Source organism: Episyrphus balteatus, chromosome 1 (genome assembly GCF_945859705.1).
Source record: "Episyrphus balteatus chromosome 1, idEpiBalt1.1, whole genome shotgun sequence".
Lineage (NCBI taxonomy): Eukaryota > Metazoa > Arthropoda > Insecta > Diptera > Syrphidae > Episyrphus > Episyrphus balteatus.
The window spans coordinates 46,354,960-46,367,198 of NC_079134.1; the positions used below are offsets into that span (position 1 = coordinate 46,354,960).

The 12,239-nt window shown below is 28.7% G+C and overlaps 1 protein-coding gene across 2 annotated transcripts in view; it reads right to left on the reverse strand.

The window, feature by feature from the left end:
* LOC129906730 (ATP-binding cassette sub-family G member 1) overlaps nt 1-11,402 on the reverse strand; it is a 122,591-nt gene extending 111,189 nt beyond the window's left edge. The window contains exons 1-2 of one of the 2 annotated variants that reach the window (XM_055982738.1): nt 11,227-11,402; nt 3,970-4,325 (exon numbers count right to left, since the gene is read on the reverse strand). The gene's annotated coding sequence lies outside the window, so the exon portion shown is untranslated. Of the gene's footprint in view, nt 1-3,969; nt 6,039-11,226 lie in introns of those variants that run through there. The other variant, XM_055982814.1, reaches the window with a different exon arrangement.
* Between the last annotated feature and the right edge of the window lie 837 nt (nt 11,403-12,239).

A 12,239-nucleotide genomic window follows, 5' to 3' on the forward strand; every position in this document is an offset into this window, starting at 1 on the left:
TGTAAATCATCACATGAAAAGAAATCTTTTAGGTTCAATTTATCCCTTCCATGGTGTTGAAAATCTTTAAGTGAGCATTTTTGTATCGTCTTCTGCAAATAATAAAACAAAAAGGCCTATTACATATATGAGCATATTCGTTTGCTTCTAGGCAAATATTCAACGATTAAATGAATTCATATAGTTACCGACGTAACTAAGAAAGATAATGTATTCGGTGGTCGTTTTTTACATATCGACATGTCGAATGTTTTTAAAACAGTAAAAAGACCTCAAACCCATAAGTTCTGTCTAAAGGACTTAGAACAATTGTTAAGCAAAAAAATCTAAAGATGCAAGTTAGAATTAGAAACAAGTATATTCGAGTGTAAATCGCCTGATTTTTTTTGGTTTTATTTTATCAAACTCATTAAAACTTTAATTCTAAAAGTTTTTGTTCTCAAATTCTCCAAAACGAAAGTTCCATTAGATGTCTTCTCAGTTAATCTCCATTTTCGTTGGTTTTCTTATACTCCCGAATTGGAGCCAAAGACTACTAAGGAAATGTTTCTACATATATTATATTAGCAGGTCCGTGAACTCAAAATTGTTTAACAAAATGTTCGTTTTTCCAACCTTCAAAAAAAATTTTAGACCACAAATTTTGAGATAGACGTATTAAACCAACTGCAATCGTTTGTCCACCTCGAGTTCCCCAAAAATTACTTTTTTTTTTAAATTTAGGTTTCTGTCGTTTGTCTTCCTTTAGTTCTTTAAGTATACCAAAAATTGTCGTTTGTTCACCCTACGTTTAAAAGATATTCAAAAAACAAATTTTATACTGAAAAATTTTAAGTCCCATAAAATCCCTCAAAAATTTAAAAAATTAAAAACTTTCAAAAAAAAAGTATTCAAAAATTAAAAGAAAAATAAAAAATATGTTTGCAGATTTTTAATTTTTCTGTAAGAACATTTTTTTTATGAAGACTTAATTCTTTTTGTAGTTTTCATTTAGATTTCAAATATATAGCCTTGCATTTTTCGTAAAATGATCCGTTGTTTAGGTACGGATAGTTAAAAGTAGTTTTTGGGGATTTTGAAATTTTCACTGTGGCGTATTTTTTTTTCGATTTTTCAGTACAAAATTTGTTTTTTGAATATCTTCTGAGCGTGGACAAACGACGATTTTTGGTATACGTAAAGAACTCGAGGTAAACAAACGACAGAAACCTAAATTTAAAAAAAAATAATTTTTGGGGATTTTAGGGAGTTTGAAATGTTCAGTAGGTACACTGTGGTGTATGCGTACTTTTTTATGGGAATTTTGAAATTTTGTTTTTTTTTTTTGAATATCTCCTAAAACTTATCCATTTCTCGAGGTGGACAAATTATGGACGTTTGAATTTTTGGAAAAAAAATAATTTTTGGAAATTTTAGAAAAAAACGATATTTTGTATGAGAGCTGCTATAAAAAAAATTCTCTTTGGAATATCTCCTAAGCGGAGGGTGGACCAACGATGATTTTTGGTATTCGTTAAAAGCTCAAGGTGGACAAACGACAGCATTTTGAGAATGAAAAAAATTGATTTTTGGGGATTTTAGGGGAATTTCAATTTTTCAGTGCAAAATTTGTTTTTTGAATAGCTCCTAAAGGGGGGATGGAAAAATGATAATATTTGGTATTTGGTATGTATTCAGGCTTCTTATAAACAAAAATTTGGTCAAACATTTTTTTGAAGGGTGGACAAACAAAAATTTTGGGTCTACAAACATTGACAAACGAAGGACAAATGCATTAGACAAGTTTGGCTCAAAAATTTTGAGGTCGCAGTTCTGGCTTCATGGAGCTTATATTACCCCAGTCAAATTAGATCGAAAATAGTGTGTGCTCTTAAATAATTCAGACATAGCTGGAAATTGTTTAAATTTACTTTGGGCATCTCAAAGAAGAGTCGTACAATTTTGCGACGGATTCTGAGCTCCGCATAACTTTTGAGGGCCAAAAAACCCTTACATTTTAGCACTTTTTTGTAGTTTTTGGGTCATAACTCCTGAAAAATAAATCGCACAAAAAAATATTGTATGCCAAAGTTAAAGAATATTAAATTCTACATCCATTAAAGACCAAAAACATTAATTTCGATTAAGAGGTTTGGTCTGAATGAGCAGTCAAAAGTAGTAAAATTTGACTGCTTTGAATAAAAGGTGTGTAATCTCCATTTCAAACTTGCCTGTAACTCACTGTTTGAGATATTATTAGAATGTGAATTTAGGTAGACATCTGCAAGGATTCAAAAATAAAACTGAAAAAGTTAAATAATGCCGACTTTGTGTTATTGCATTTTATCATGATGAAATAAGATCGAACGTCAAGATTTGATTATATTTCATTTTCGTAAAGTGAAATAAGGCCAAATTTTGAAATTTGGCGTTATTTTACGGCACCAGATTGTATGGATTTTAAAAGGAAATAAAATTGCGAATTGCTTTTAAATTAGATGATGGAAATCGAAGATAGGGGAGCAAAAGCCACCTTTTTGGGTTTTTTATTATCTTGGAAAAAAAGCAAAATATTGATTTATGTATGTATTGCATTATAAACTTTTAATATAGGATTAAATTTTGAAGCTATCAGAATAATATTTTCCAAAAATTAAAAAAAAAGCCTTTTTTTGGGCTGATAAATGGGCATAAGCATTGTTTAAAACAGAAAAAAGGTTTAATTTTCTTCAAAATGCTGGATTCAGATAAAAAAATGGAAAGGAACGTAAAATTTCTCATTTCGTCTTCTCAGATTTTTACTAAGTGATTTCAAAAAATATGATTGCAAGCCCATTGAAACACCCACTGTATAGCTCACCGGTTCGGTTCAAATTTCAAAACCTTTGGCTCTTATCATTTTCTTTAAAAAGCAATCCTTTTGTTTTTCAATCGCTCCGCTCTTTAAAAATTGACATAACAAAAAAAAAAATGCAAAAAGATAGCAGCATTTGGGAAACACATAAAACACTACAAAATCGAACCTCTTTTCCAATTTAATAGTCTAAGTTTTCATACTCAATCGTATTATTTACTTAAAATATCATTTAGAAATACCTATCTTCTTTCAAAAACCTTCAGTAGGTCGAAAATCGCTTAGGGTATCCATCTCTATTGTAAATAATCAAAAGTGATGGCAAACAGCGCTTTCAGTTAGGCGGTTATGACTGTTTTATAACATTTTTTTCTGCTTTCAAATAATAAAAACTCTCAGTTAATTAACGTTGAGAACAGATTAAGATCCATAAATTAACAGCTTTACTCTGCATTAGAATATTCAGTTTATATCTTCAAAGCAAAACTGGGTTCATAAAGACCATTAGTGAAAACAAAATCTACTAAATCACATTAAATTAAAATTTAAATTCTAATATATCCGGTCGACAAGGACCAAACGTGTGTCTGTGTAGGTAGTATTTATACATTCTTTTTTTTCATCCAACTAAATAACCCAACTTTGTGTTATAGGGTCCAACAATTTCTTAATTCCAAATTAAGCTTTAGATGACTTTGTATAAAAGTTTTTTTCATTGAGTGTTATCCCCAAAAGGCATATTCATTCTATTAACACACCGGACATGCCAACAGCTCATCTATCCTCATTTCCTACAATGTAGATATAGTATACATAGTTGGTATAGGTACCTTTTCCTAGGTTTTATAATTAAATTTAAAAGGACACAAAAAAATAAAAGAACGAAGAGAAACATATCCTCTGGTACTACCATCATGAAAAGAAAGTCCAAAGCATTTTTGTTTTTTTTTTTTTTTTTTATGGGGGATCAATCTAAGACGCACTTTCAGGAGAAAAAATGTCAGATGAGAATTAAAAGGAAAATACAAAAAAAACCTTAACGCCCATATATCCTTCAATAAGGATCAAATAATGTAGGTACCAAGCAAAAAATATCGATAAATTTGTGTATTAAAGTTGATTGATATTGAACTTACCAAAAAAGAAAAAGTATAGCTGGCACGTGCTTCACTTAGAGATGATAAATATCCTTTTTTTTTCCTTGTTGTTTGTTTTCTTTTCCTTTTTTGTTATTATTATTTTTTTTTGTTTTGTTTGCGACTTACAATTTATCACAATTTCAAAAAGCCGTCCCAAAGGATGTGGGTATTAATGTAGTTTCAAAAACAGGACACAATCGTTTTTAACTTTTGAACACTTCTTTTTTATTCCCTTTTTATTTGTTTATTTTATGTTTTTTTTTTCTTGAAAACACAGGCCTTTTTTGTATTTATTAAAAATTGAACTTTTCATCGCACGTGCACTTTTTTTTAAATTTGAGAAAATTCTAGTCCTTTATAATGAATGAAGCAAAAATAAAAATTATAACAATGATTGTGTTTGCACCTCGACATCAGATACCAGACGATTTCATTTCAGTACTAGTGTACTCGGATCTCGGCAGAATAAGGACGCAGGTTTGGTCATGGAATATGGAAGAACTATTTTTATATAGTATTGTTGGCTTTCGAGATAGATTCTCTGGATTATGCTCTCTATGTACACACTCAACTCAATGGATGGCCTAGTTAAAAGTCAGCAGCCTCTCTCTCTTTTTAGAGAAAGGTGAAAATGAAAATTCATGAATGAAAATGAACGTTTTTGCGAATGAGCAGGAGCAAAAATTTATTATATCTCAAGGATATGGTTGCTTGGAAATGGAAACTGGGTTTCTGGTTGTGGGAACTCTCTCTTTCTCATTTTCTCTTTGACCTCAAAAAAATGTGGAATAGAATTCTTTTTTCCTATGAAAACGTGTGAAGGATGTTTTGTTTTTGTTGTGAGCATCTATATCTATGTACCAGGATAAATTTATTATTGTTGTTTGAGAACGACAGTGTTGTACCTTAGGGATTTTCAAAATACCAAAAAAAAAAATATTAAAATCAATGAAAAATTACGGATGGGAAAATAATTTTGGTGATGACTGATGAATTTTTTTCAAGACATTACACTCAAGTTGGTATACACCAAGTTTGTTTATACCACATTTCAGAGTTAAAATAAAAACAAAGGAAGGTTGTTTTGTTTTACAAGGACATTTTTAGGTGATTTGATTAGGTATGAAGTTTGGGGACAAAAATTCCCCAACAACCTCAGAAAGCCTTTAAAAACAACCTCATCTACGATTTCCAACCACGATATAGGAAGGTCGTCATCGTAGGTATTTGCTTTTAAGAGCACAATTACGTATTGTATTAGCCTTGACCTGACGCAAGTTCGACTCTAGGGACACATTAAAAGGGTTTTTTATTGAAATCCTGTAAAACAAAATACATATACCGACAATCAACACGTCTAATTTCAAAACCCGTCACTTGAATAACAAAATTTAGACCGAAAGGCACGTGTGACAATTAATTTTGCTCTCATTTTTTATGAATCAAAAATTAAACAAGAGAACAATCAATTTAACAAATTTTAAATACCCAGATTAGTAATTGATTCACATTTTTGCTCTTTTGTGTTTTTTGTATATTTCAGTAATTTGCAATTCAAAATAAGAAAAAAGTGTTTAAATTACAGTTAACTAGAAAATTGTGTGTAGATATTTATTTTAATTAGAATTTATTTTTTTCACAAAAAACCACTTTTTATCTAAATCTAAATTGGAAAAGCCGAAAAAATTCGCCAATCTTATTTGATTTTTCCTTATTTAGTGAAATTTTGTTCGTTCTTGTTGATTCTCATGGTTTCTAATGACCTATTTATTAGAAATTAATTAATATAATTTTTTGTTTTAAAATGTTTGAACCATTTATCATTTATGTTATTATTTTATATTAATTAATCACTAGTATAAAACTGAAACCGAGGATGTCAGCGTCTCAATATTTTGGACAGATAGAACTAAAATGTGTAAATTGCAAACAGCGCAGAGTTTCCAAATTTTAAGTAATCAACTTTTTGTCTGTCCTAACAAAAATTAAATGCACGACTGGGTCGTTTGTACTTGCAAAAGTTGAAAGAATGTTAAATATATTCTTAAGTAACGATTCATAAAAAAATAATATATTTAATTTGCAAAAAATGCAGTGGAAACCTGTTAATTTCTATTTAAAATTAAAAAATTAAAAAAAAAAAAAAACAAAATTGGTATTCTATTTTGAGAAGTTGTTAATCAAGACATAAAACCATAGTTGAAAATTAAAACAAATTTTTAGACTTTAAACTTTAAAAAACTACAAAGCTGTGATTTTAAATCTAATTAACTTGTTTTAATGAATTCAATCTTTCCAATCCATTAATTGACTGTTTTTTTTTTCTTAATTGTATATAGGTGCACTTAAGACCTCGTATGACTTTTGAACTAATCCAAACGAAAATCATAGATCATTTAATAAAAAAAGTGCAACTCTGCATAAGTAATCATTATATTAATTAAAAAATATACATACCTACATATATATTAAAAGTGTGTTTTTCAATCTATCTGTCTGTATTAAGATAATGGTGAAGGAAAAATGTTTTTGAGCTAAATCATTGTTAAAATTCAAAAGCCTGTACATTGAGCTTGAATTACTTTTCTTTTGAATGTCCATGTGATTTTTCTTAACGTGATTATTTGAATAGAAAATGACAGTTCTGTCTTCAAACTTTAATATCTTTCCAACTAATAGTGTTGAATTATGTTAAGAGAAATTTTTTAAAACTACAACAATTTTTTTATTAAAAACATATGTAGAGTCAGTTGGGGTAAGTGCGCGCACTTTTCACTTTAAGGCAAAATTGTGAAGATTCTATAAGAGATATCAGAATAAAGTTTTTTACGTTTGATAAACCTATATTTTGGGAACAAGAAAACACAAAAAAAAAGTTTTTTAGTTTAAATATTTCATATGATTATAAACAAAAACCAAATGAAGTCAATGTGCGCACTCTTACCCCAAATTCAGGGTAAGATCGCGCAAAATCTTGGGTAAGAGCGCGCACATAGTTTTAATAGGAATCTTGACAGTTTACGTGAACTAAATTTCTAAAAACTTTATGTTATACTTATATCGTTTTCGATTGGCAGTCCGGAAGCGTCCGGAATCATTCTGAAAAAATTTTATTCACACAAAAGTGTCAGTTTTGTACGAATAAAACGCTTTCAGGATGATTCCGGACGCTTCCGGACTGCCAATCGAAAACGCCATTAGTTAAACAAAACTTTGTTTCAAAACTTCCAAGTTTTCACTAAAATTAATGAAAATATAAAAGAAAAAACAAATTAAGTTCAAATACAAAAACTTAAACTTTATTTACAAAATAAAACAAACAAAATAATATTTCTAATTAAATTAAAAGAAAACTGCCTTTCTTTTTTGAAATTAAGGAATAAAAGCCTTCGTTTCTCAAGATTCAAGTTTGACATTTCTCTGTCTTGTTGAAAAAAGAAAAGTTTAATATGGGAAGAAGTGCGCGCTCTTACCCACAAAAGGACTGCGCGATTTTACCCACAAAGGTACTTTTTTTTCTATTTATCAAATTTATTATAAAATATAAGAAAGTCTAACAAATTTTTGACTTAAATCAAATATAAATAGGCACAATTCAAAAATATATGCTACTTTCGGTATATAATGCTCCCACGCCGACGCCACACACTTTTCCCGCACAACTTTTTTTTTTTTGTTTTTAGTCATATTTTTTCAAGCCTGTTTTAAAATAAAATGGAGCTGAGCACACACTCCCGAAGGTTATCACTTATTGACGTCTTACTAAGCGCTGATTTCCTCATTTTCAGTTTTAGTTTTTTTTTGGACACAACTCGAGAAATAAGCAGTGCGCGCTCTTACCCACTGCGCGATCTTACCCCAAATGACTCTACGTCATTTTAATGTACATTATGTATATTTTGTCATCTTTTTCATGAATTTGAGACAAAAACATAAAAACATAATATATTAATTTGCTTTTGAGTAAGAATCATCTGGCCTGTACTTTTATCTATAAAGTGATGTATGTTCTTATGTCGAATTCCTTTCAATTTTTTGAATCGCCTCAAAAAAATCGAATTTTTGGTGTTAAAAAGGAACATGAAAACAGACTTTTTGCGATTGTATGTGTGTCATTTGACAACAATTTTTACACGAACGTCAAGCTGAAACCAAAACAATTTCTGCAAAATAAAACCAGAGATTCCTTTGATCAATAATTTTGTTTTTTTTCTTCGGTAATATAGATTTATTTTAATCAGAATCAAAGGGAAATTGCAGTTATTATTAAGATCTGAGTGAAGATGAAGTAGAAGGTTTTTATTTTGGCCGTATGCTGTGCAGAGAAAAAATTTTCTGACGACAATTACGAGAAGAAAAGTCACAGTAATTTGACTTTTTCACAAGAACTATGCCAGGAAAAAATATATTTTGATCGCACATTGTTTTTTTTTATTTATTTTATATTTTTCCGCAATAAAAATACGATATTCAATTAAAATTTACTCTTTATTTGAAGTTGGTGTTCTCAAATAAACAAACAACACGAAGAAAACTTTCAGCTTGACGTTTGAGAAATGTCAAATGTTCCAAGTGTGTGTGCAAATCCGTGTAAATCTCTCAAAAAAGAGGGATGAAAAAAAAATTCGAATTCTGCTTCGTTTGAAGCGAATTTTTTTTTCTATGGAACATGATTTTCAGAAAAAATTCGCTTCGAGATCGCCGAAAATTCGATTTTTCAATTGAAAGGAATTCGACATTATATTAAACTCTAAAAATATTGAAATATTGGAACAATGGATACTGGACTAATTTAGTATTCATTAAAAATTTTAACTTCTTTTTCATATCGCAAAATTGATGATTTTAAATCAAAGAATAACTCTTTACCTCTTTAAACAACCAGTGTAATTGCAATGAGAACATGTTAAAAAATGTTTTTTGAGCCAAGAAAACAGCCGTATTAATTTAAGTGGACAAATCTTTTTAACTTCTTGCACCTAAAAAGAGAATCAATGGCGGAAAATGTAGATACACAAAAAATAAAGAATCTTTTTAAATTAAGGTTAAGATCCTTTTATTATTGTTAAATCTATTATTTTCAATAAGAATCCACGTTAAATTAATGAGAAATCATTTTATTCTTAGCAGACACTTTAATTTTCTTAAGAAGAAAATTCTTATTGATATGAAATAAATTTCACTCTGATTTTAGCCGAATTTAAGGGGTAAGTGCGAAAAAACGTGTTTTTTTTTTTTTGAAAATTGTTTTTGTGAAGAAGCTTTTTATTAAATAAATTTATATGTAGATTAACATTTTAAAGAATTTAATATATTCGCGATGTTTTTACAGACTTCCAAAAAGGAGGAGGTATTCAATTCCAATAAAAAAACATTTTTTTTCGGATAGATTAATACAGATAATGATGGATGGAATAATCAAAGTTTTCTTTTTTAACAAAATTTTGGCTACTCGAAGAAAAAAATCGTTTTTTGTTCAAGAAAATTTACATACTTTAAAAAATTAATGTCAGAAACCTTATTCCTTCAATCATTATCTGAAAAAAGTTTCTAAGGCGATGATTTCCAGTCGTTTCGGAAAAATTTTCCTCTTCCAAACGCAAGAAAAAACGCGTTCCGAGAAACATATTATGTAAATCAAGTGAAGACATCTTCACAAATATACGCTAGTTTCTCCGAAACTATTTTTTGAAGCAATGTGAATTTTTGGTTAATATTAATAAATACATTCAAAATGTCCAAAAAATATAAATTGATTCTTCCAAAATGAAAGTGGCTTTAACCCCTTAAACGGATTTAATTTTGTTTAATTTAAGAAGAGCATCATCTTGATTTTAAGTGTTTAAGTTCTCCGTGCGAAAGGGACGGTTTTTTTTTTTTCTTTTACGCGCTTTTTTGTAAATTTGGAATATGTTTTTTGCAAAATATCAGTTTTTAATTTCAAAGAGAATACTAAGCTCCAAAAAAAACTGTTCAAGTGGACAAAAGTTACTCTCAAATTTTTCATTTTTACAAAAAGTTTTTGAAAGAGAATTTTAGATCAGCGCGTAAAACTTTAATGTCTCATGTTTTCTCCAAAATAAACGATTCAAAATCATAACGAATTGCATCCTCTTAACTAACTGACAAATATAACTAATTTAATGATGCAAATTAGTAAGTACCTACGCTGAATTTATTTAATTGAGTTAAGTTTCCGGTTAATTGTCCTGTCAAAAAAAAAATGCAATTCAATGAGTACCTAATTCAATTATCTTCGTATCAAGATATCACTTAATTAAATCAAGAGTTGTGCACATTGTCAAATTAAATTAAATCAAATCAAATATTTCCATTTATGTGGTCAGCATTCACTCAGAACACTAAACAGCTAAACCAACGAATTTTGGCATTTTAATGAATTAAACAGTTTCCAGTTTAAAAAAAAAAATCCACAAATACATTCTTCATCTCTATTTCCATCTAATTAATTCTAAATGATAATACCTACTTTGAAACCAAAAAAAAACAAGAATGTTTTTAAATGTCTCCACTACAGCATCTTTACTGTTAGTTTCTTATTAGATAAATACCTTAGTAGGTATCTGCAAGAAATCCAATCACTTTTTGTTTTCATTTTTTATATTTTTTTTTTTTTCTTTCTAACTGGATTTGTATCTTTAGAGCTACAGACCAGCCCGTTTACTTTTATTTCTCTGTTTTTTTATTAAAGAGTTGGAACAACTTTTTTTTCAATAACAACAAAGGTATCAAAGAACAACAACAAACATCGATCTGAAATTGAACTCTGTGTGCGATAATAATTACATAGAAAAAGGGAAAATTATTATTATTATTATTAACTGCGAATGCGCAATACAGCATCCATCGTTGAAATACACAAAGCATTTTTGAATCGAAGAAAAAAAAATTCAAAGAAAAATTTTTAATAAAATAAATTTACACTGCAGATACACTAGATTTTTAGGTACCACGTCAAATCTTAAAAATACATTCAACGAAATATAAACAAAAATTTCGTTTTCGCAAAAAAAAAGATTCAGATAAGATATTTTGCAAAAACAATTAAGATGAAAAAAACAAGATTTGGTACATAGTATATGAAAAATATTTTTCGAAAGATAGAAGAAAGAAAAACAAAATTGTAGGTATCTAATGTCGAGTAAAATAGGTAAAAAGTGTATCTTTTTTTCCACAAAAGATACTTTTGTATCTCAAATTGAGAATTTGGTGTAAAATTAATTCAAAACCTACAGAATAATAGCTAATTTATTGCAATTTGTATTTTTTATCATCAACGCCACACAACACAAAACATTTAACCGAGAGATGTGAACCCAACGTAGACGGAAAGATACGACTCGTGTGGTTAAACCGTCAACCGTTAATGCAGAGGTAAACTGAGAGACTGTTCGCCGCTTTTGTATTTCGAAATAAATTCAAGTTTTTTTTTTTGTATGTTTCTTTCCTTCATAGTTTTGGATGAACTCGATTGGATTTTTATATAAATATTTTTTTTTTTTTTAATTTTAATTCAGAAGCCTTATCGTTTTATAAAAGTAAAGAAAACAAAATTTATACTATCAAATAAAATAATATTAATTTTTACAACCCCTGATGAATATAAAATTCTTATCATGTATAGGTACAATTTGCAGTTTGATTAATAATATATACATTTTACATCTGTTCAATTTCCAATATTATTCATCATCGCAGTGTGTAGCTGAGCAGCTGGTTTCCCCCTTCATGTTTGTAGTTTCCATTTCCCGTAGATACATTTTAATTCATTTTGAATGAATTTTATCAAATTGTTGCTAAACATTCCAATTTGATTCATTTTTTTGTAAACTCGCTACTCGCTAGAATCTTATTCCAATTTGATGTGAATCGTTTTTGTTTTGTTTTTTTGTTTACAAAATTGGAATGAATGGAAATGAATTTTTGATATTCATTGAAAATGGAGTGAAATGAATTTGTTTGTATAGTTTTGTTTTGTGTGTTTTGTTGATATTGATAAATGAACTATAGATGTATATTAGGAGAGAACAAGGTGTTGAAGATGAAATTTTATCTTTTGTGTCCCATTTTTTGCTTTCCATTGATCTTATTTTATAAATTCAGTTAAATTCAGTTGTTGACTATGGGTAAAATTCTATTTCTATTGGACTTTGAACTCTCAGTGAATGACACATTATATTAAACAAACAAAGACTGATGTGGAATGAGATATACATACGTCATTTTGTTTTATCCGTGATTTGTGT